Source organism: Schistocerca nitens, chromosome 8, assembly GCF_023898315.1.
Source record: "Schistocerca nitens isolate TAMUIC-IGC-003100 chromosome 8, iqSchNite1.1, whole genome shotgun sequence".
NCBI lineage: Eukaryota > Metazoa > Arthropoda > Insecta > Orthoptera > Acrididae > Schistocerca > Schistocerca nitens.
This window is the reverse complement of record NC_064621.1, coordinates 165,067,494-165,092,363: the sequence shown is the minus strand read 5'-3', so window position 1 is coordinate 165,092,363 and position 24,870 is coordinate 165,067,494. Positions and strand designations below refer to the sequence as shown.

At 40.1% G+C, this 24,870-nt stretch overlaps 1 protein-coding gene across 1 annotated transcript in view; it reads left to right on the top strand.

Annotated features, from left to right (window-relative positions):
* The window catches only part of LOC126199463 (trypsin alpha-3-like), a 196,026-nt gene that overhangs the window by 108,288 nt on the left and 62,868 nt on the right, over positions 1-24,870 (top strand). The gene's annotated exons all lie outside the window — the stretch shown is intronic.

Sequence of the window (24,870 nt, the reverse complement as noted above, 5' to 3'; positions counted from 1 at the left end):
AACTTGTAACTCAGGAAACAAGCGATAATCTCGTAAACAGTATAAGTAGAAAACTAATGATTGGTTACTTACATTGTAACCTCCCCACTATATTTGTTTCAGTATGAAACTTAGCCCAAACGTACTCCCACTCTATAAAAGTCTAAGTATTACCAAAACTATGTACCCGTAAACGGTAATCCAGCTTAAACTCGTTTGCAAACCTTTGACTGAACAGAAGCTAATTTGAACCTTAGTAACTAATCTGAATGAAACTTGTATTTATATTAAATACGCAACTGAAGAACAACACTAATCTGTCTCTAATCGAAATTTCCAGTTACTTGGCCTCTTGACTACAATGTGGCAGATATCATGAAAGCACAACAGCCAACAGCTAGCAAGGAGTGACAAAGCTAGAGTTCTGTTTCTTAATACATACTAAAACTGTTGCATTTGGTGTCGTAGATTTCTGTTTCTAAATACACATTAAGACTGTTGTGTGTGGTAATGCGAATAATAAACAGTGGGGTGGGTAGAGTAGCTATTCCCAAGAAACAATATCTCAAGACAACCATTTTAGAATGAAGTATGTATTCAAGAAAGCAGAGTAAAACTTTGCGTGATCTTCACACATAACACTGGTCTGAACACTACTATGCTTAATAAAGTCGACAACAGTTTAAAGAGAGTACAATGTTAACAGAGAATGTCTGTAAAAATCAAATAGTTTATTCAATTAATGTATTAATGCCTGAATCAGGGAAGTGGGATGGTCTTCCGCTCTGCTTTGAGGAAGTTAACTAGTTGACAATAATCACTCCTAGTTGTGCAGGTTGCAGTCTTAACTAAAACTTCTTCTCTTCAAAAATAATAATATCATTCAAAATTTATATTCATTTTGCCTGCAAATATATGCATCTTATTCGTACTTGCTGTCCTTTCCAATAAATCTTTCTTCATCTAACAGACAGCATCACAAGTCAACACAGCGCTACAGAGTAAGTCCATTACCTACCAAATTTCTACTAACAATGTATCTGAGTGCGCAGAGGCAAAAACAGTGCCATGACTAGACCAAATATTGTTTAACAGCAACACACCTTGCTCTCTCTCTCTCTGATACACATCGATAACATACAGTCAGCTTCCCCAGTAGAACTTGGTCTTAAAGTCATTTCATACAGGAATGGGACGAGGAAAAAATTCTAAACATTATGGATAGCGATATACGAAACATGTTGCAAATACAAAGAGAAAAATAGCTTTACAAGAATTGGAGTTAATGAGCTGTAAGTAAAAATATTTACAATATTCAAGAAAATGGAGTGATTAATCAATGGAATTCGCCATTCATAAATTAGCAGTTTTTTCATGATCTCTATGAGAACGTTCTGCACTGGGATGTTTGTAATGTTTATGTGTCACATTTTCTACTGATGTAGTACTGGTGATCTACACTGTCTTTTTTTGTAGCATACAAGATGTAGACTAGAGTGTCTGTATCACACAAGGCCTACATTTCTGATGCATAGTTACTTCTGTCAGAAGTAATTCACACAATGAAAGTAGGTTGAAGGGTGTCCCTGTCATAAACGTCCCAACTTTCTTTATCTCGTTGCAGTAATGTCACTGTTGGGGAAGTTACGTGGAAGCAGCGAGGCCAAGCACAGTTCTCAGCTGACAGCCCCACACACGCACCAACAATAAAATATCGTAGTATCTGCTTGAAACAGACTGTAGAATCGTTGAGAAATCCTAAGCCATCTTGAACTATCAAAGAGTTTCTTATGAAAGTCAGTAGCAGCTTCTATCCGTGAAATATGCCAACATTTGGCAGAATGTTTCAGCATATAATCAATATACATATTTCATCTGACCTGGCAAGTCTCAGTTATTTGTGGTGAATGGTCAATCAGTTACAATTTGTTACATTTACGATATTCACTTACAGGAGTATTAACATTTTATTTCTGTTTATAAAAAAGTTATAAAAATGAGATCATGATTTTACAATAATGAATTACAGAAACATTAGACAAGTAAATCGTGTGAAACATGGTACAGTATTAGGCATTATAAGAAATATTTATTATATGTACAGAATGACCTTTAGAAGATTCTAAATCTATTCAATTAACAATGTGTCCACAGGCATAAGTGAAATACACAAGACAATAGAGAGTAATCTAGAAAGAGACACATATGGATAGTGATCACGTACAAGAAATAAACACATAAGGACAGTTGTCACACACACACAACTAATATATAATTAGGAAAAACATGGATTGGGATGTAATCAAGCTTCATATCAAAGCATACATTATGCACTCGGTAAAACTTCAGTCTATGATTATACCTAACGTAATCAGTAATTAGCATGCTATCTAGCTGTATTTCATCGCTTAGTTCGTGCATCTTTTAATTTTTTTGCGTATAATTGCATCAAACTTTCACTGTTTACTGTGCTCTTTGCCTCTTCCCATCATTTGTTTAATTCATTCTCATAAACTCATATTATTTAACTCCATTGTCCTACCTAGCATTTGTCGTCTTTAATCTACCTAGAAATTTCTCATCTTTGCCCTATCTAATCATTTCCCATATTTGCCCTACCTAATCATTTTTCATATTAGCACTACCTAATCATTTCACCTTACATTCATCTTTGTAACCTTTTCTTAGCTCTTTCTTATGTCTTTCCTTTGTTTCCTCCTTACACACTCATGATATCTTGCACATCTTAAATGTCTTATGGGAGGTCCCTACAGTACTATACTTAACATAATTGTTATACTAATGGCGCCACATTGTATAGTAACAATTTATGCAGAGAATATGGACCATAAAGAAACTCAGTATATGATGTAAGTGCATAAGGCAAATACAATCTGAAAATTCCTTAAGCTAAATAAATGAATGTTATTATGTTACATCATATGTAAATACAATAAGACAGTCCGAAATGTCACACTTGTCAAGAGAAAAATATGTATATAAATGACTCTTATCATATGTTGTGGCAATAAGATTAAAGTAGAAAAGAAAAAAATATTCATTAATATTCCTTATACTTCCTGCATATTGTCTGTCTACATCACACATCACGAGTGATAAATTTCATCTTCTCTTCTCAAGAATTTAAAATTTCTCAAACGCCTAGACTGTTGTGACATCGTTTCATACATATGTTAAGTTCATATGTTAGACATTACCTCTGCATAATGCAGTAGAAGTTAAATTTTGAATGCACATAGTTATATACAAAGCAGAAAAAAATGTCATTCAACAGTACAACAAGAAAATAAATATTACAGCAAAGACGAATCACAAAGTTCAGTGAGGTATATATATGCTAAGAGAGTGTGCCGGAGTCAGTGCTGAGCCACATCTTTGCAAAATATTCTCCGTGCACAAACGGCGACTGTAATATACACTTCTCTAATTATTGTAAAGTGCAATTGTTACATGTAGTGCAGCTCCCATAAGAAAATGATTGTATATGTTTAGTAAAAACGTTGAACAATTTGCATCAGACAATCACAAACTTCGCATCAAAGAAATAACTGTGTCGTCTCAAGACACATTATATTCATTCACTGTTATCATCCAGCCACATCTTTTCACAAACTTACCTTTTACGCATTCAAACACGAAATGCATACACATGGGACAAAAATTTACTATCACAAGAAACAGTGTCCCTATGCCCTTACCATTACTAACTCACTATTTCTTAACATTAATCATCATAATCATTGAATCATTCCATTATAGTGTGCATCATAATTCTTGTATTTCTGATATCACGTATCTCACCAACATGTATCTCGTTATTCTATTAAGGCATTAAAGACATTAACCATATTCGCTGTCTTCATCTCAATATACACTTCAAACAACAATTCCCTGCTCTGTTTTCGTCCACATAAACAACACATCATAGCTGTAATGGTAGATATTACACTTCCGTGAACACAACATCACTATCTCACAACAGATGCTGAAAACCTTCATACATCAAAATACCTATCATCCCTCATTCCAGACAACACAGTTAACATTATAACTGTCTGTATATCTAATGAAAAGTGGTATAAAATGTCATATACCTCTGTATTATCGTCACTGTGTATAGGCCAAAATATTTCTCAAGTTAACAACACAGTGCTGTTAACCTGTGTATCTTCAAAGAACTGTTTAAAAAATACTGTCAATGTTCATTTTATTAGAAATCATTTATTCTCAATCGTTTTCTAGGTGAAGTTTCGACATTCTTAGCAGTTTGTTTAGTGTATGTGTCGTGGCAGCAAATCGCTCGAGTTGTTGCACGATGAATTAAGTTTGATGCGCGACGATAGTCGCCTGATTCTTGTTAAAAGTTGCCTTCTGTGCGGCGTATGTCGCTCTGGTATGCGGTGCATTAGCATTGTTTATCGCCAACAGTTGCCGTGCGCTGTAACGCAGGAAATATATTCGAATAAGTGAAAAGTAGTTCCATCATCTGGGTACAGCTTTAGTATTTAGGTTTAAGCTATATATAGTTTGATATGTGAATAATGATGAAGTGCCCTGCTTCTTCACGTCCTAATAGTTTCCACAACATTGTCGTGTACAATTCCATGAATCTGTGAGTAAGAGCTTGCTTTTAGAAGACAAAGGATGAGATTTAACAAGCATATTCTCTCCAACCTGTAGCTTTTTGGTGTTAACTTATCCATGCTGAGATTTCTTTCTTCATTCTGCAGCTTTTGATGTCGCTTAGCACTATATCTACGACTTCCTTATGATGCAATTTTGTCGAAGTTGGAAACGGTATTAACTCTCTGATGCGATCTGATGGTTGCTGATTAATGAGTATAACGATGTAGAATCGTGTGGTTAATATGTAACCCTTAGAACGTGTGAATGTATATGTCCCAAGCCTGGATTACGAAGGTACCCGTATGGAATTTGCGATGCATTACCCGTCAAGAAACATAAACAATTTATTTCTTCTTCTTGTTTCAAGATTCAGTGTTGAAATGTTATTGTAACTGACTTACCCTCCACTTCCATACCTACTTCGGCGTCACTGAAATTCAAACCAGCTTTATATTTGTTTAGAAAATCTACTTCTAATGCTATTTCAGTAGAGAAGAGTGGAACAAGCAAAAATCCATCGAAAAACTGTAGTCTTGATATAAAAAATCTAAATATGTTCGAGGCTTGACGTCAACACTTTTTTTCAGAAATAGCTCCTTGTATTTTAATATTACCTACAAGTAAAGTGAGACAATTTGCTGATGGCATACATTTGTGGACTGCCGTGTCACTAACCACAGAAATAGGGCTACCAGAGTCAAGGACAGCGGGAAGTGTAGTGTTTCCTGCTGAAATATTTATTGGTGCAAATGGTTCAAATGGCTCGGAGCACTATGCGACTTAATTTCTGAGGTCATCAGTCGCCTAGAACATAGAACTAATGAAACCTAACTAACCTAAGGACATCACACACATCCATGCCCGGGGCAGGATTCGAACCTGCGACCGTAGCGGTTGCTCGACTCCAGACTGCAGCGCTTAGAACCGCACGGCCACTCGGGCCGGCTGAAATATCTATTATTGGATGTACTACAGAGTTTTGTTTATCATCAGTCTCTTCCAGTAAAATGTTTCTAATCTCTTAAAAATGCACGAAGTTCAAAGTTTGAGTAGCGGCGTGATTTGTGTGGTCCGCAGTACCGTTTCCCGCCGCAGTCGCTAGTAACTGTCCCATATTGCTTTCTCGGTTTTGATTTATCTCGTGGTTTTGGTGATCTAACTTCAGTTATTTCTATCTGTCGCGATGGGCTTGCCCTTCCGGGATTTTGCCACTGTGAATTATGATGTTGATTACTGTGACTGTGCTGGTTTTGATTGTCTTGGCTGCTATTTCCATAACAGCCGCAATCCCATGTATTTTACGGATCTGATCTGATCTGCCTGAATTGTGCCAGAGAGGGATGTTACCATCCCAATGAGGGTACTGTCTGTGACTATATCGATTGTTATGACATATATGGTTAAGACTGCTCTCGTCACCATACTTCCTGTGATATCTTTGATTTAGTTAATAAACGAACCTCCGGAAATTACTTCCATCATACATATTATTATTAGGCTGCGAAAACTGTGTGTCATACGAACGATGCCGTTTATCCCATCTGTAGCCGTTTCTGTAGTTGTGTTTCTTGTGCGAGTTTCCATACTTCCTGTTTCCACGCGATACACTTGCGTCTTGTGTGTCATAATTTCTGTTGTAATCGTTATATTTTTTCGTTAAACAGTTGTCACCATCCAATTCCAGTTCCTGTAGTAATTTTTGAAACGCTTCTAAATCATTTCTACACCTGCCAGCAAAAATTACATGTCTCAAATGTGTAGGTAACTTTATTAAACCAATGTGAATTAACTCTGGCGGACTGTATGGGTTTGATAAGTACTGATGTCTGCATACTATATCATCAAAGTATTTTTCTGGACTCGCGAAGTCAGACTGTTCAAAGTTCGATAATATGATAATGCAACGTTTTGCTCGATCTTGTGTGGCCTGCGATCAGTAAGCTTACAAAAATACACGATAGAAATAATTTACACTTTACAAGAAAGTAGGCTTCCGCGGCCGGTGTCATAGTGATTAGAATTCTTCTGGGTATTATGCCGAATCATTGCTCAAAACTAACAACAATAATAACGTAAAACCGACGTTTCGGCCGAATTAGAACGGCCTTCCTCAGGGCATGACTGGTTTTGCATGGGGATAGGTGCTTCTATTTATTACAGACTATCGATGTCTGACGTCACTATTGTAAAACTTTTAATTGACGCTCTAATATGATTGGCTAGTCATGACGTAAGGGAAGTGGGAAGAAAGAGGCTATTCGTGGATGTCCACGTCGTCAACGATTGGTAGCTGTCCCCCAATCAGCGTTCGGCTTCTGGTCGGCAAGTTTTCCTCCTGGTGTGCGCGGAAGTGGAGTGAAAGTTGCTCTACGGCTGTTTGTGCCGATACGCCCGTGTCCCATGTGGCTTTTGCCACGCAACCGCTCGCGGCCCGTTGCACTGGGATGGCCGGCAGCCAGGACGCCGGGAGTTTGTAGCCATCTTCTCTGTGATGTTGTCGCGCCACGACTCGGGCGGGTGGTGTGTAAGCTTAGGGACTGATGACCTTATCAGTTAAGTCCCATAAGATTTCACACACATTTGAACATTTTTTTATGTAGTCAACAATCTTAACACTGTAGGTGTTTACTAACTACGGTGTGAGTGCGGAGCTGCCTACATAGGAGGAACAGGGAGACCTGTCAGCTTAGGTGTAGCAGAACACGAACGCTATGTACGATTACAACAAAATAAATCGGCGACAGCGGAACACCACACTGACTGTGGACAACCTATCAGGTTCCAGGAAGCCCGAGTACTGGCGAAAGAGTCGTGGATGCGAGATCGCAAAATACGGGAGGCGATCGAAATTATTAAGCAGCCTGACAACATCACAGAGAAGATGGCTACAAACTCCCGGCGTCCTGGCTGCCACCCATCCCAGCCCAACGGGCCGCGAGCGGTCGCGGGGCAGAAGCTACACGGGACACGGACGTACCTGCACAAACAGCTGTGGAGCAACTGTCAGTCCACTTCCGCGCACACCAGGGGGAAAACTTGCCGACCAGAAGCCGAACGCTGATTGGCGGACAGCTACCAGTCGTTGACGACATGGACATCCACAAATAGCCTCTTTCCTTCCATCTTCCCTTACGTCATGACTAGCCATTCATATTAGAGGGCCAATTAAGAGTTGTACAACAGTGACGTCAGTCATCGATAGTCTGTAATAAATAGAAGCACCTATCCCCATGCAAAACCAGTCGTGCCCTGAGGAAGGCCGTTGCAATTCGGCCGAAACGTCGATTTTAGGTTATTATTGTTGTTAGCTATTAGCAATGACCCAGAAGAATTTCAATCATAATTTGCGCTTTGTCACTCTTTCACTACCAAGCGCATTCATACTACAGATTCATTTTCCAAATAACGACAGTGTTCAAGTGGCCAATTCGGGGTAAAGATTATAGGAATTGATCAGTCCAAGCTTGAGGTTGAATGTCGTTATTGTAACTACCGAAAACTTTGAATTTACGTACTGTCAGAGAGAGGTTTTAATCGAAATTATCATTTCTATGCGAAGCAGATTGTTCTGTGTTGTGCCACGTCGGCGATTCCTAGTCATATTTGGATGGGTGGTAGTGTCCTCGTGGGCAATCCCCTAAACGTCATAAATTTGAAAGGTCGCCTAAGTTTTCTGAATATGAATGTACACGGTAAAATTTTTTTTTTTTTTTCGTCGACGCTGTTAAGTTTCCTTTCAATACGTTCGACCTTTTCATTCATAGTGTTCCTGTAACGCTTATTTTCCTGATTAATCTGCTCTTGGTTGTCTTTAAAATTTATTAATTATTGGTGTTCTGCCGCGTCTGAAAACTGTACAGGCACTGTAATTTGAATCTCCGTTAGATAGTTGAGAAATCTGACATTTGCGTTGTCAGGTCATCAACTTCTTCTTTAACTGTTCTTTTGTCCTTCAGAATTTAATATAAGAATATCCGCTTGTTCGTTAGTTACTTTTATCATTGTGTTCAGCTGTTCGTCCCTTTCATTCATCTGTGTAACTATCGGTCTCCGAGCTACAGTGTAGATGGTTCAAATGGCTCTGAGCACTATGGGACTCAACTGCTGTGGTCATCAGTCCCCTAGAACTTACAACTACTTAAACCTAACTAACCTAAGGACATCACACACATCCATGCCCGAGGCAGGATTCGAACCTGCGACCGTAGCAGTCGCACGGTTCCGGACTACAGTGTAGATGTTAGCTAACAATTACTTAACTGCTGTGGTCATCAGTCCCCTAGAACATAGAACTACTTAAACCTAACTAACCTAAGGACATCATCACACACATCCATGCCCGAGGCAGGATTCGAACCTGCGACCGTAGCGGTCGCGCGGTTCAAGACTGTAGCGCCTAGAACCGCTCGGCCACCTCGGCCGGCATCTAACAATTCGTCCTTGTCATTACGCTGATTTGTTTTTAAGTTTTCGTGTTCTGATTCAAGGTCACGTATTCTAGTTGCAAAACTGCTGATCATTGGTTGAAAGTCATTTTCAATTTCTTCCCTAAGTGATTGCCTATTCTCATATAGTGTTACGCTCAGTGTGGTTCTATATAATTGTTCACTGAAGGCTGGCTTTCGAATAAAAAATGTGACCCTCAACTACGTACCCTCAGATTCACAGTTGAAATATTAAAAGTTATGTCTGGTTTCGTTGTCTAGGGTCTGGGATACGTAGTTGCCGCATTACAAACCAAATACTGCTGAGTCTACACTATACAATATGAATATACACATGGATCGAATGGTCGAAGGTTCCTATCTCTCGGCAATTGCGAATTTTGAATGTAACATAGAAATTTATAAATAAAAGACTGCAATTAAATAAAATCTGCAGGTACTACTTTTAACGACTTTAAGTGATGAGTACGATAGCAGAAGTACCTTTAAGAATGTCGTTTATTACTGCAAAACACTTATTGGTTCGATGGTCCAGCAATTATATAAAATACAAGAATAACAGAGAAATAATAGATTCCTACTTCACGTAATTATTATGGACAGCAACATAGCTCGCGAGATATTCACTCCCAAACGCATACTACATCTTCACTGCAGAAACCATGGAAATTTCACAAGTGCACCAGTAGACAATACAAACTATTTCTATCTCCCGCGACCACGCGCAAACTGCTCAACACTCTCCAAGTATTTCCTGCAATCGTCCGCCACGCCTTCCAGTCCAGCACTCCACTGTGTCCTGTGCGACCCGGTGCTCCTCGCCCACTTCCACCCAGTCTGTCCATAGACTCTAGTAGTCACCTACCATAGTAACGAGCGCTGTGATTGGCTAGAGCGCTGCCACCTTGCCTCCAAGCCAACGCACATTCACAAACACATTGAGACACGTACGAAATACTGGATTTACATTTAAATAAGTTGAAATTAAATAAATATTCCTACGGCTGGACCATAAACACGTTCTAACACACATTATGAAATACATAAACAAATCAAATGAAAGTATATCAAAAGAACAGAAACAAAAGTAGGCCAGTAGCATAATGTCTCTGTGTTTTCTAAAACACAGTAAATATTTATCCAATTTCTTCATGAATAGTATATATCGGATACAAACAAAGACATAGACGAATAAATATATTTAGAATCATGCTGTTACCGGTTTTTCGTGTAACTGTGAAGTACTTATGGTCTGACACGATCCATAGTAATTGGCCACTTTGACCTCCAATAACGCATGTACTATTCAAGTTACATGCCTGTAATTCATACCAATTTAGGTTTACACTAAAAGCTTTCTAAAGATACGTCGGGCGACAAAATCGGATGAACCGTTTAGATTTTCGAAATTCGTTGTTGGGTGTTATTTATTTACAGTCAGATACTTAACTGACAAGTGCGAGAATTATCGCACAATCAGCTTAACAGCTCATGCATCGAAGCTGCTTACAAGAATAATATACAGAAGAATGGAAAAGAAAATTGAGAATGCGCTAGGTGACGATCAGTTTGGCTTTAGGAAAAGTAAAGGGACGAGAGAGGCCATTCTGACGTTACGGCTAATAATGGAAGCAAGGCTAAATAAAAATCAAGACACTTTCATAGGATTTGTCGACCTGGAAAAAGCGTTCGACAATAAAAATGGTGCAAGCTGTTCGAGATTCTGAAAAAAGTTGGGGTAAGCTATAGGGAGAGACGGGTCATATACAATATGTACAACAACCAAGAGGGCCCGCATCTCGTGGTCGTGCGGTAGCGTTCTCGCTTCCCACGCCCGGGTTCCCGGGTTCGATTCCCGGCGGGGTCAGGGATTTTCTCTGCCTCGTGATGGCTGGGTGTTGCGTGCTGTCCTTAGGTTAGTTAGGTTTAAGTAGTTCTAAGTTCTAGGGGACTGATGACCATAGATGTTAAGTCCCATAGTGCTCAGAGCCATTTGAACAACCAAGACGGAATAATAAGAGTGGACGATCAAGAACGAAGTGCTCGTATTAAGAAGAGTATAAGACAAGGCTGTAGCCTTTCGCCCCTACTCTTCAATCTGTACATCGAGGAAGCAATGATGGAAATAAAAGAAAGGTTCAGGAGTGGAATTAAAATACAAGGTGAAATGATATCAATGATAAGATTCGCTGATGACATTGCTATCCTGAGTGAAAGTGAAGAAGAATTAAATGATCTGCTGAACGGAATGAACAGTCTAATGAGTACACAGTATGGTTTGAGAGTAAATCGGAGAAAGACGAAGGTAATGAGAAGTAGTAGAAACGAGAACAGCGAGAAACTTAACATCAGGATTGATGGTCACGAAGTCAATGAAGTTAAGGAATTCTGCTACCTAGGCAGTAAAATAACCAATGACGGACGGAGCAAGGAGGACATCTAAAGCAGACTCGCTATGGCAAAAAAGGTATTTCTGGCCAAGAGAAGTCTACTAATATCAAATACTGGCCTTAATTTGAGGAAGAAATTTCTGAGGATGTACGTCTGGAGTACAGCACTGTATGGTAGTGAAACATGGACTGTGGGAAAACTGGAACAGAAGAGAATCGAAGCATTTGAGATGTGGTGCTATAGACGAATGTTGAAAATTAGGTGGACTGATAAGGTAAGGAATGAGAAGGTTCTATGCAGAATCGGAGAGGAAAGGAATATGTGGAAAACACTGATAAGGAGAAGGGACAGGATGATAGGACATCTGCTAAGACATGAGGCAATGACTTCCATGGTACTAGAGGGAGCTGTAGATGGCAAAAACTGTAGAGGAAGACAGAGATTGGAATACGTCAAGCAAATAATTGAGGACGTAGGTTGCAAGTGCTACTCTGAGGTGAAGAGGTTAGCACAGGAAAGGAATTCGTGGCGGGCCGCATCAAACCAGTCAGTAGACTGATGACAAAAAAAAAACAAAAAAAAAAACAAAAAAAAAAAAGAAACTTAACTGTAAACTGATAAAAATATTGAAAATCTGATTACACCATCAGAATTGTCGTGCAAAAAATGGTAATGTACATGTTTCTTTTTAAGGTATCATGATTCCTCTGCTTATTATTAATTTCAACACGAACTGTGAAATATCTGCCTTTGTTGTTTCACAAAGGCCGCCATCTTTGGCAGTCCCGGCATACAGATCTCCTTCATCGACACAAAGCACTGTCCTCGACACAGGATCAGCTTGGACTTCCCAGCCACACGGTCGGCATGGTCCATGCGCTGGGGCTACCCCTCTTGCTCCGGCTGATGTTCGGCAGCACACGGCTGCTGACGAGCCCCGGCTTGCCGAGTAGCCAGTGCGCCCACGCCAACTCCGAACTTAGAATACTTTCAGGGCGCCACAACTCCCCCGTTACCTCACAGTGTTGTGTTCGTTCAAAACATACCGACGCAAAGCCAAATTCTGATGTGTGTGTTGTCATTTGCTGTAAAGTTTCGCACAACTGTGGCGACTTCTGTAAGCTTTCGCTAATTTATGGCGACTTTTCGACTTCTAAATGTTCATTACTTATCGTTTGTTCTCTTTCCTTATTGTTCTGTAGATCTGTTAATGATTGTGGACCCACGCAGTTTCCTGCAGTCTCACATCAACTATTCGTATTTGCTAACTGCTCAAGGTGTTTTACCTCATCCTGTACCGGATCGTTATTTTGCAAAATCTCTGTTGTCTTGTGCAACGACGGATTATCACATCGTTTTTTGTAGTACTAAATATGATGAAACACTATTTCATAGAGATACAAAATTGCTACCATGATCAAACAAACAAAATTGTACTATCGTCCATGTAAACACTGAACAATAAAAGAAATCCATATAGAAGCTTTACTATTATGCCAACTGCTTACGCAATAAAGTAATCGATAAATGTCACACGAAACACAATTACACAAACTGAACACAAAATTTTACATCCATTGTCTGAAAAAGAAGTGCAACATCAGTAAAAATAACGCAGTGGTATTTCTGCTTTCAAGAAGTCCAACACTATCTGACTACGTATTACCAAAAGAAACAATGAACTAGCCTGGGCCCGCATCTCGTGGTCGTGCGGTAGCGTTCTCGCTTCCCACGCCCGGGTTCCCGGGTTCGATTCCCGGCGGGGTCAGGGATTTTCTCTGCCTCGTGATGGCTGGGTGTTGTGTGCTGTCCTTAGGTTAGTTAGGTTTAAGTAGTTCTAAGTTCTAGGGGACTTATGACCACAGCAGTTGAGTCCCATAGTGCTCAGAGCCATTTGAACCATTTGAACTAGCCTGGCAGAAAGGTCGACATATGTAACCTTCCCACTATTTTCATGTCTGTATTAAATTTAGCGCAAATTGACGTCCCACTCTACAAAAGTCTACTTATTATCAAAACTATGTACCTGCAAACTAATATCCAACTTAGACTCACTTACTAACCTTTGACGAGACAGAACCTAATTTGAATTGCACTGTAACTGACCTGAATGCAACTTGCCTGTGCACTACATGCGCAACTGGAGTAAAACAATAACCTGCCCCCAATAAAAATTTCCCGTTACCTCGCATCTTAACATCACTGTTGCAGATTTCTTGAAAGCACAGCAGGTCCACTGGACCTCAGTTAAATATTATCATATATCATATGCTCTAAGCTCATTAATATATACAATTGACTGTCTTATGTATATGGGACGTTGTAAATAACTATGTCGTTACCTGTAGTGACTCTTTATTCTTACAGCAGTGAGTAAAACATGGTATTCATAAAAATGTGCATAATATTATTAATAAATAATGTTATCTATTTCTGTATGTTCATATTTCTCATATTTGAAGTTTATAATGCAACAGAATGTCCTACATGACTTCCGTAATTAGAATGAGTGAAAAGCGATGTATACAAATTTGGTTCATGTTACACCTCAATACTATATGGAAAAAGAGTCTTTATATACATTTTTATTAATGTATAAATTCAACATGAGTCTGAACTTGAATGTATAAAGTAATATAATGTAATATAATATAATGGATTATTAGATTTTTACATGATATTTTGGCATAGGATGTTTACAAAATTACTATCATAGCAGATTAGTGCAAAAACGCATAAGAAACTTATGTTTAAATGGTTCAAATGGCTCTGAGCACTATGGGACTTAACATATAAGGGCATCAGTCCCGTAGAACTTACAACTACTGAAACCTAACTAACCTAAGGACATCACACACATCCATGCCCAAGGCAGGATTCGAACCTGCGACCGTAGCGGTCGCGCGGTTCCAGATTAAAGCGCCTAGAGCCGCTCGGCCACCACGGCCGGCGAAACTGATGTATATTAGAATCAAGTGAAAAACTGTAACTAATATATCAGTCAACATTTGTATTGTCAGTGAGCACACTCCCTACAAATTAGGGCTCTATGTTCATCACAGATCGCCCTCTTACAATCCTGGCAAGACATTTTTGTTTTTCTGGCCCTTTTCCTTGAACATAGTGAACGTCTTACCTTGATGGTTAGAGGTTCTGGTCTTTCCGGTGTCACAGTATCTATTTCCAATATTTCTTCTAGCGTTCTCTTCACATTCCTTCGTAGTGTAGCTACACTATGTGATCAAAAGCATCCGGACACCTGGCTGAAAATGTCTCACAGTTTCGTGGCGCCATCCGTCGGTTATGCTGGAATTCAATATTCTGTTGGCCTACCCTTAGCCTTGATGACACCTTTCACTCTCGCAGACATACATTCAATTAGGTGCTGGAAGGTTACTTGAAGAATGGCAGCCCATTATTCAAGGAGTGCTACACTGAGGAGAGGTATCGATGTCAGTCGGTGAGGCCTGGCATGAAGTTGCGTTCCAAAACATCGAAAAGGTGTTCTGTAGGATTCAGGTCAGGACTCTGTGCAGGCCAGTCCATTACAAGGATGTAATTGTCGTGTAACCATTCCGCCACACACCATGCATTATGAACAAAATGGTTCAAATGGCTCTGAGCACTATGGGACTCAACTGCTGAGGTCATTAGTCCCCTAGAACTTAGAACTAGTTAAACCTAACTAACCTAAGGACATCACACACATCCATGCCCGAGGCAGGATTCGAACCTGCGACCGTAGCGGTCTCGCGGCTCCAGACTGCAGCGCCAGAACCGCGCGGCCACTTCGGCCGGCCATTATGAACAAGTGCTCGATCGTGTTGAAAGATGCAATCGTCATCCCAGAATTGCTCTTCAACAGTGGGAAGCAAGAAGGTGCTTAACACATCAATGTAGGCCTGTGATGTGTTATTGCCACGTGAAACAACAAGGGGTGCAAGCCCCCTCCATGAAAAACACGACCACAGCGTAAAACCATCATCTTCCAATTTTATTATTGGCACTACACACGCTGGCAGATGACGTTCACCGGGCATTCGCCATACCCACGCCCCGCCATCGGATCGCCACATTGTGTACCGTTATTCTTCAGTCGACACAACGTTTTGCCACTGTTAAATCGTCCAATGTTTACGCTCCTTACACTAAGCGAGGCTTTGTTTGGCACTTACCACCGTGATATGTGGCTTATGAGCAGCCGCTCGACCATGAAATCCAAGTTTTCTCACCCCCCACCTAACTAACATAGCATATGCAGTGGATTCTGATGCAGTTTTGAATTCCTGTATGATGGTCTGGATAAATGTCTGCTTATTACACATTACGACCCTCTACAACTGTCAGCGGTTTCTATCAGTCAAAAGACGAGGTCGGTATGTACGCTTTCGTGCTGTACGTGTCCCTTCACGTTTCCACTTCACTATCACATCGGAAACAGTGGATCTAGGGATACTTAGGAGTGTGGAAATTTCGAGTACATACGTGTGACACAAATGACACATTATCACCTGATCACGTTCGAAGTCCGTAAGTTCCACAGAACGCCCCATTCTGCACTCTCACGATGTCTAATGACTACAGAGGTCGCTGATATGGAGTACCCAGCACCAGTTGACAGCACAATGCACTTGTTGTTGTTGTGGTCTTCAGTCCTGAGACTGGTTTGATGCAGCTCTCCATGCTACTCTATCCTGTGCAAGCTTCTTTATGTCGCAGTACTTACTGCAACCTACATCCTTCTGAATCTGCATTGTGTATTCATCTCTTGGTCTCCCTGCCTCTACACTGCCCTCCAATGCTAAATTTGTGATCCCCTGCTGCCTCAGCACATGTCCTACCAACCAGTCCCTTCTTCTTGTCAAGTTGTCCCACAAACTACTCTTCTCCCCAGTTGTATTCAATACCTCCTCATTAGTTATATGATCTACCCATCTAATCTTCAGCATTCTTCTGTAGCACCACATTTCGAAAGCTTCTATTCTCTTCCGGTCCAAACTATTTATCGTCCATGTTTCACTTCCATACATGGCTACACTCCATACAAATACTTTCAGAAATGACTTCCTGACACTTAAATCTATACTCGATGTTAACAAATTTCTCTTCTTCAGAAATGCTTTCCTTGCCATTGCCAGTCTACATTTTACATCTTATCTACTTCGGCCATCATCAGTTATTTTACTCCCCAAATAACAAACCTCCTTTACTACTTTAAGTGTCTCATTTCCTAATCTGATTCCCTCAGCATCACCCGACTTAATTCGACTACATTCCACTATCCTCGTTTTGCTTTTGTTGATGTTCATCTTATATCCTCCTTTCAAGACACTGTCCATTCTGTTCAACTGCTCTTCCAAGTCCTTTGCTGTCTCTGACATAATTACAAAGTCATCGGCAAACCTCAAAGTTATTATTTCTTTTCCATGGATTTTAATACCTACTCCGAATTTTTCTTTTGTTTCCTTTACTGCTTGCTCAATATACAGATTGAATAACATCGCGGAGAGGCTACAACCCTGTCTCACTCCCTTCCCAACCACTGCTTCCCTGTTGTGCCCCTCTACTCTTATAACTGGCATCTGGTTTCTGTACAAATTGTAAATAGCCTTTCGCTCCCTGTATTTAACCCATGTCACTCTCAGAAATTTAAAAAGTGTATTCCAGTCAACATTGTCAAAAGCTTTCTCTAAGTTCACAAATGCTAGAAACGTAGGTTTGCCTTTCCTTAATCTATTTTCTAAGATAAGTCGTAAGGTCAGTATTGTCTCACACGTTCCAACATTTCTACGGAATCCAAACTGATCTTCGCCGAGGTCGGCTTCTACTAGTTTTTCCATTCGTCTGTAAAGAATTCGCGTTAGTATTTTGCAGCCGTGACTTATTAAACTGATAGTTCGGTAATTTTCACATCTGTCAACACCTGCTTTCTTTGGGATTGGAATTATTATATTCTTCTTGAAGTCTGACGATATTTCGCCTGTGTCATACAACTTGCTCACCAGATGGTAGAGTTTTGTCAGGACTGGCTCTCCCAAGGCCATCAGTAGTTCTAATGGAATGTTGTCTACTCCCGCGGCCTTTTTTCTACTCAAGTCTTTCAGTTCTCTGTCAAACTCTTCACGCAGTATCATATCTCCCATTTCATCTTCATCTACCTCCTCTTCCATTTCTATATATTGTCCTGAAGTTCATCGCCCTTGTATAAATCCTCTATATACTCCTTCCACCTTTCTGCTTTCCCTTCTTTTCTCAGAACTGGGTTTCCATCTGAGCTCTTGATATTCATACATGTGGCTCTCTTTTCTCCAAAGGTCTCTTTAATTTTCCTGTAGGCAGTATCTATCTTACCCGTAGTGAGACAAGCCTCTACATCCTTACATTTGTCCTCTAGCCGTCCCTGCGTAGCCATTTTGCACTTCCTGTCGATCTCATTTTTGAGACGTTTGTATTCCTTTTTGCCTGCTTCATTTACTGCATTTTTTATATTTTCTCCTTTCATCAATTAAATTCAATATTTCTTCTGTTACCCACGGATTTCTACTAGTCCTCGTCTTTTTACCTACTTGATCCTCTGCTGCTTTCACTACTCCATCCCTCAGAGCTACCGATTCTTCTTCTACTGTATTTCTTTCCCCCATTCCTGTCAATTGTTCCCTTATGCTCTCCCTGAAACTCTGTACAACCCCTGGTTTATTCAGTTTATCCTGGTCCCATCTCCTTAAATTGCCACCTTTTAGCAGTTTCTTCAGTTTTAATCTACAGTTCATATCCAATAGATTGTGGTCAGAATCCACATTTGCCACTGGAAATGACCTACAATTTAAAACTTGGTTCCTAAATCTCTGTCTTACCATTATATAATCTATCTGATACCTACTAGTATCTCCATGATTCTTCCATGTGTACAAACTTCTTTTATGATTCTTGAACCAAGTGTTAGATATGATTATGTTACGCTCTGTGCAAAATTCTACCAGACGGCTTCCTCTTTCATTTCTTAACCCCAATCCATATTCACATACTATGTTTCCTTCTCTCCCTTTTCCTACTCTCGAATTCCAGTCACCCATGACTATTAAATTTTCGTCTCCCTTCACTACCTGAATGATTTCTTTTAGCTCATCATACATTTCATCAATTTCTTCATCCTATGCAGAACTAGTTGGCATATAAACTTGTACTACTGTGGTAGGCATGGGCTTTGTGTCTATCTTAGCCACAATAATGCGTTCACTATGCTGTTTGTAGTAGCTTACCCGCACTCCTATTAGTCCAGCCTTAGGTGAGGCACAATTAATCTCCATGCTAGTTCATGCTGAAACTTCCTTCGTGCCTTTTATACTTCAGTGCTGGAAAGGGTAAACCGAACGACCAAGTTTATCTCAATTTGATCCAAAATGCCACAGTAAACCGTCATAGGCCATCTCCACCTTTTATTTCCTTGTATGAAATAATTATTTCATGTTTTCTTGTTGTTTTTTCGATGTCGTTTGAGCAGTACATGGTAGAAAGCAAGAGTATAACTTTATTCTTCTTCAGGACAGTAGCGTCTTATTCACATCAAAGGTAAGTTGTGGTTTTACAACATTTTGAGAACGTAGAAAAGATTGTGGTATTTCACGTTTATTTTTTCTTACAATTCCCAACCTTGTGAAACCAAAGTTTTGCATCACTGTCTGATAAAGAGGAACTGACGAAAACCAGTTGTCAACTGTCAGGTTCTGATAACTTTCTCACATAATAAGATGGGACAGCTTCAATTTTTTCTGTTACTACCTTTCAAATGTATGGAATAGCGTTTAGCGTGTAATAAGTCTTGGAATCATTCAGCATCAAGATCTTAGTTCCATATTTGTCCGGCTTTGAAGACAAGTATATTCTGAATGGGCATCTGCCACGGAAGCCCATTAGTTGCTCGTCTATTGTACAGTGTTCTAAAGGGATGTATAGGGTTTTGCAGTTATCAATAAATTTATTCCAGATGTCCTGAATGAGTGTAAATTTGTCATCTTCTTTCTTCGCATGTGGGCTGCTTTTTCACCAAATCTAAGACAACTAGTCGAAAACTGAAAGCACCTTTGTGACCTTGTAGCTGGAAACAGAGACCAAAGTTATTCTAAATTTGTTGAGCAGCCTTGTTCATGCCGCAGAGACACAAGAATCCAGTGGCAGCTCTTAGTGCTACAATATTTGTAGTGTTATAGTAACTTTATGGATTTCATATTGAAGAAGGTTTCCGAGTAATTTCGTCGTTCGTGTACGTGACAACCAGCATTTCATCTGTCACGAACAATTGTCATGCTTCAACTGGACCAGAAATACACCTTGATTGTCCCATTACATCTGGGAAGTGAGTAATTAAATGTCTGGATTTAGTTCTTCCTCTCCTAGATGGTATACTTGAAGACCACTTATAGCCATTCTTACCTAGAAGGATGTTTGAGTTGGAAGAACTATAATGACTGTCATTATCGTCTTCTCCACTCTCTTCCACACCTGATGGTTCCTGTATTTCGACAAAATAAGGATCTTCATCAGAATCTAGGCCTCCAAATAATCGTCTTCCTGGTCCAACTCGAGCATAAGTGTATATAGTCATCTGTTATGAGTCATTTACTCATTGACGCTGAAAAATAAAATACAGTAATATGGGGTTCCATTGAAAGGAAACAGTTATAAGTTGCACACAATACGTGTTTCAATATTTTATACTTACCAAATTATTATTTTCAATTTTCATCAATGAGTTACACGCAACGCACACTCGGATAATCAAGACCCGAAGGATGTTCAATTATCTTTACAGCTTGACACTACCGCAACAACAATGCAAATGTTTGATTTAACATCGCATACATGTAGGCAGTGTTACCAACCTAATATACACTAAATGTCAATGAATTTTAGTCAACATATTCTTTGTAATACGCAATAAAAATTATGTTGCGGTCCCTATGACTCCAGTGCGGTGTGAGGTTTAAAGAGAGTAGAATGTTAACAGAGAATGTGTATAAAAATCAAACATATCAATCAGTTAATATGTTAATGCATGACTCAGGGAAGTGCGGTGGTCTTTCTCTTAGCAAGTTAACTTGTTGATATAATCATTACTAGCTGCGCAGTGCTGCCGTCTTACCCCAGACTCCTTCCCTTCAAAAATAATAGTTTTAACCAAAATTATATCCTTTTCGCCTTCAAATATATGCGTCATATTGATCCTTTCTGTTCTTTAAATTAAATCTTTGTTCATCTGACAGATACCATCACACGTCATCACAGCACCTCCATCACCTGACCCACTTCAATGAAGAATGTATTAGACTGTCCAGAGACAAAGACTATGCGCGACAATACCAAAGATTGTTTAACAGCAACACAACTTGCTCTCTCTTTGATATGCACATCGAGAACATACAGAAATAAAAATGACGTCATAACCTTACAATATGTCTTCACGCTTGATGATGAACACTAGTGGTCTCAGAGCTCTGCTAATAGGTTAATGCCCTTAAACACTGTGATGGGTTGCGGTACATATACAGGGTGGTCAGAAACAGTCTTAAAAGCTTGTAAGACTGTTGGAGAACAAGTTGTGCTGCGAAGTAACTGTTAAGAAACAAAATCGATACATTGAGCAGTTTCCTAGTTAATTAGCACTCAAAGTTGGCCAACCAGGAAGCCGCTCGTGCAGATTCGAGCCGTCCGCCATATACAATATTATTGTCAATGCGTGTCATAGCGTAGATGATAGCGCACGATACTGCTCCTGTTTTAGCCCAGGTCCGATACGTACTACTGACACATGTCCAATTTTTTTATCGTTCTCTTGTTCGGTTTTAAGAAACCAAACGAAAACCACGTCTGGGGACACCGTCTCTGGTGGGGCACATGAATTTGAGCGCACATTGGCCTGATTGGCTAACTTCATTGCTAATTAACTCGGAAACGACACAACGCGTCAAATTCATTTCGTAACAAGTATATCTCAGCATAATCTACACTGCTACACCCTCACAAGCAAACTCACGCTATTTCTGACCACCGTGTATATATCAGCAAATTAATATGTTTACTCAATTTTTGCAAAGTAACAGCCAAGTTCGAAACCTTACTGTCTCGTTTTTACCTTGATTTTTTTTATTTATCTCTGAATCAATCAAACGAGTGCAAAGAGGAGGAGGACATTAGTGTTTAACGTCCCGTCGACAACGAGGTCATTAGAGACGGAGCGCAAGCTCGGGTGAGGGAAGGATGGAGAAGGAAATCGGCCGTGCCCTTTCAGAGGAACCATCCTGGCATTTGCCTGAAGCGATTTAGGGAAATCACGGAAAACCTAAATCAGGATGGCCGGAGACGGGATTGAACCGTCGTCCTCCCGAATGCGAGTCCAGTGTGCTAACCACTGCGCCACCTCGCTCGGTCGAGTGCAAAGACCAAAATCATTCTTAAAGAGAGAAGCCAAAAAGAAATGACCTTGTGGTTGGCTACTTTCATTTTTAAGTAACTTACTTTAGTCATAGAGCTGAATAATTATCATCAGCAAATTAATGTTTAAATTCTACCATTGTTCACGCAATGTCTCCCTGTCAGAAACTTCATGCACCGGAGCGTAATCGCTTAGAGCGACCTTAAAGTAAGATTCCTCCCATCTTACCACATTACAAACATAATTGTTTGGTAGTCAGCTGCCGTGAATGTGACACACTGTTTTGTAAAATGGCGTAAGTATTGGACACCATCTCAGATTTTCTAATCTTGCGTGAGACTTAACAGACAGGTCCTTCAATTGCTCCTCACGTGCCTTATCCAACACATTGTTTGTACAATTATCTTCTGATCAAACAAAGCGAGAATTGTGTCAAAAGTTCATGGTGCGTTCGGCGTCGTTATCAGCCGGAACAGCTCGTGGGATGTTACGCCAAGTGAATTCTGTGTTTACTACTTCAGTAGACCTCTCTATATAAGACAACCCATCGCACCACGAAGGCAGTCCGCTCGGTCAACATGGCGTATAAAGATCTAATCACATTACTTGTCATCCTTCTTGGGTGCTGCGGTGAGTAAAATTTCCTTCATGTAAAAAGATAATAAACATTCGCGCGGTGCAACGTATCTGTTGGTTACAATAGGCAAATAGATGAACACATGTGAAACTGAGTATAACGTGTCTGCCAAGACGTGAAACGAAGATCTAAGTAGCTTTTGTAAAGTCAAGCCACTATACAGATACTACATTATACGCTCTAAGACAAAGAAACGACGCTCCAAGAGAGTGTTACGCAAATTGGTATTCATACAGAAATCGACGAAAAATGCAAAATTGTGAACCAGAATGAGATTTTCACTCTGCAGCGGAGTGTGCGCTGATATGAAACTTCCTGGCAGATCAAAACTGTGTGCCGGACCGAGACTCGAACTCGGGCCTTTCGCGGGCAAGGGCTGTACCAACTGAGCTACCCAACACGACTCACGCCCCGTCCTCACAGGTTTACTTCTGCCAGTATCTCGTCTCCTAACTTGCAGTAGAGCACTTTCCCGCGAAAGGCAAAAGGTAGCGAGTTCGAGTCTCGGTCCGGCACACAGTTTTAATCTGACAGGAAGTTTCAAAATTGTGAATGCCGATGTACAAGTGTGTACACTGCAGCGCAATTTCACCTCGCAGCTGGCTAGGTCAGTAGACTGGAGGCACGTCTATATCAGGGCATAACGTCTTTGCGAATTTCATTCAGAGTACTCAGCTTGACCTTAACTATGCCTCGCGGACAGACGCGTGAACAATATGCGCAGGTAGCAGCATCTGAGAGAGGACGTGTAGCTGAGCTCAGAGAAGCCGGTAGGAGTGATCCGTGAATCGCTCGACATTTGAATAGGAGCGATGCCAATAGTCGACTATGTTGGCAGGAATTATCACCAAAGAATTTAAATATTAGCAGACAACACTGGAAGAGAAGTAACACATCTAGACTGATGTAGAAACATACAGTAAGTAATATCTTTGCAATGAAAAAGTAAAAACCGAACTGTACATGAATAACAATGGAGTAGACAGGAAAACCTTTAGCACAAAATACGAATAGCATGCCTACATAACAGTTTCTATTAATAAACAATAGTAATAAGATGTCAGGAACATGACAGCCCAGTGTGTTTTTAATAGCAAAGACAAGATCCAGTTATTAGCCGAAGGTGGGGTATACAAAATCACCTGTTCTGATTGTGACAAATTTTACATTGGTCAGTCAGGCAGAGACATATCAGCTGGACTGGCTGAACATGAACGCAGCTGGAGGTTGCAGAATTCAGACTCTGCATTTGCTGAGCATGTACTGAGTGAGCGTCAAAACTACCAGCCCGTGTCCCATGTACTTCACTTAGCAAACAAAGGCCATATACTCAACCTGCTCGAAGCCCTGGAAATTAACAAACATCTTGCTCGCAGTCCAGATCTCATCCTAAATGACCAGACACAGCTGAACACTTCCCCTCTGCTAAACTTCATATAACCATCTTTGTTGTTCAATACTTCCCACACTCTCTCTTCCTACATATTCCCATTTTCCTGTATTCATTAAGTTGTTCTGTTTTGTTGAAGTTGTCTTTGTATTCTACATAGACTGTAGTTTCAATAGTTAAGGCTTTCTTTTAACTGGTACTTGTATTACTGTCCATGTTTAACACCCCTTGTAGTTGTCTCAAATACTGTTCATATTCTACTTTGCTCATTTATTTAATGAAAACTGTTACTCAGCCACTGCTTTGATTATAATGTTAATGTTAAAATGCAGTACCACCACACTCTTAGACTGTAGGTTCCCTCAAACACCTCAATTTTCCTGGATTTATTTATTTCTGTTTATCTTATTGATATTGCTTAAGTTCCTTATGTATTCTGTATTTACGTTGATAACTGTCTGTTCTTTTAATTTGCTGTGTATCACTCTCCATGTTTCATACCTCCTGATGAAGCCTTGTCTGGTACTAATTTTATTTTATTTTATTACTTTTGTTTATTAATAGAAACTGTTATGTAGGCATGCTATTCCTATTTTGTGCTAAAGGTTTTCCTGTCTAATCCATTGTTATTCATGTACAGTTCAGTTTTTACTTTTTCATTGCAATGATGTTACTTACTGTATGTTTGTACATCAGTCTAGATGTGTTACTTCTCTTCCAATGTTGTTTGGCCGGAATTGTTAAACCACGACCGAACACAGCGTCAAGAAGAAAGCTGTCGATCTAGAGAGACGACTGACCGTGAGGATCGAGTAATCATCACAGAGGCACTCACAGCCCGGATTCGTCATTATCATCGGTCCGACGCGTAACTGGTGCATCATTGACCAGAATGACAATTAATGGGTTGCTCATTAAAACGGGGCTGAGCTCATGGCACCCCTTGTGCCCA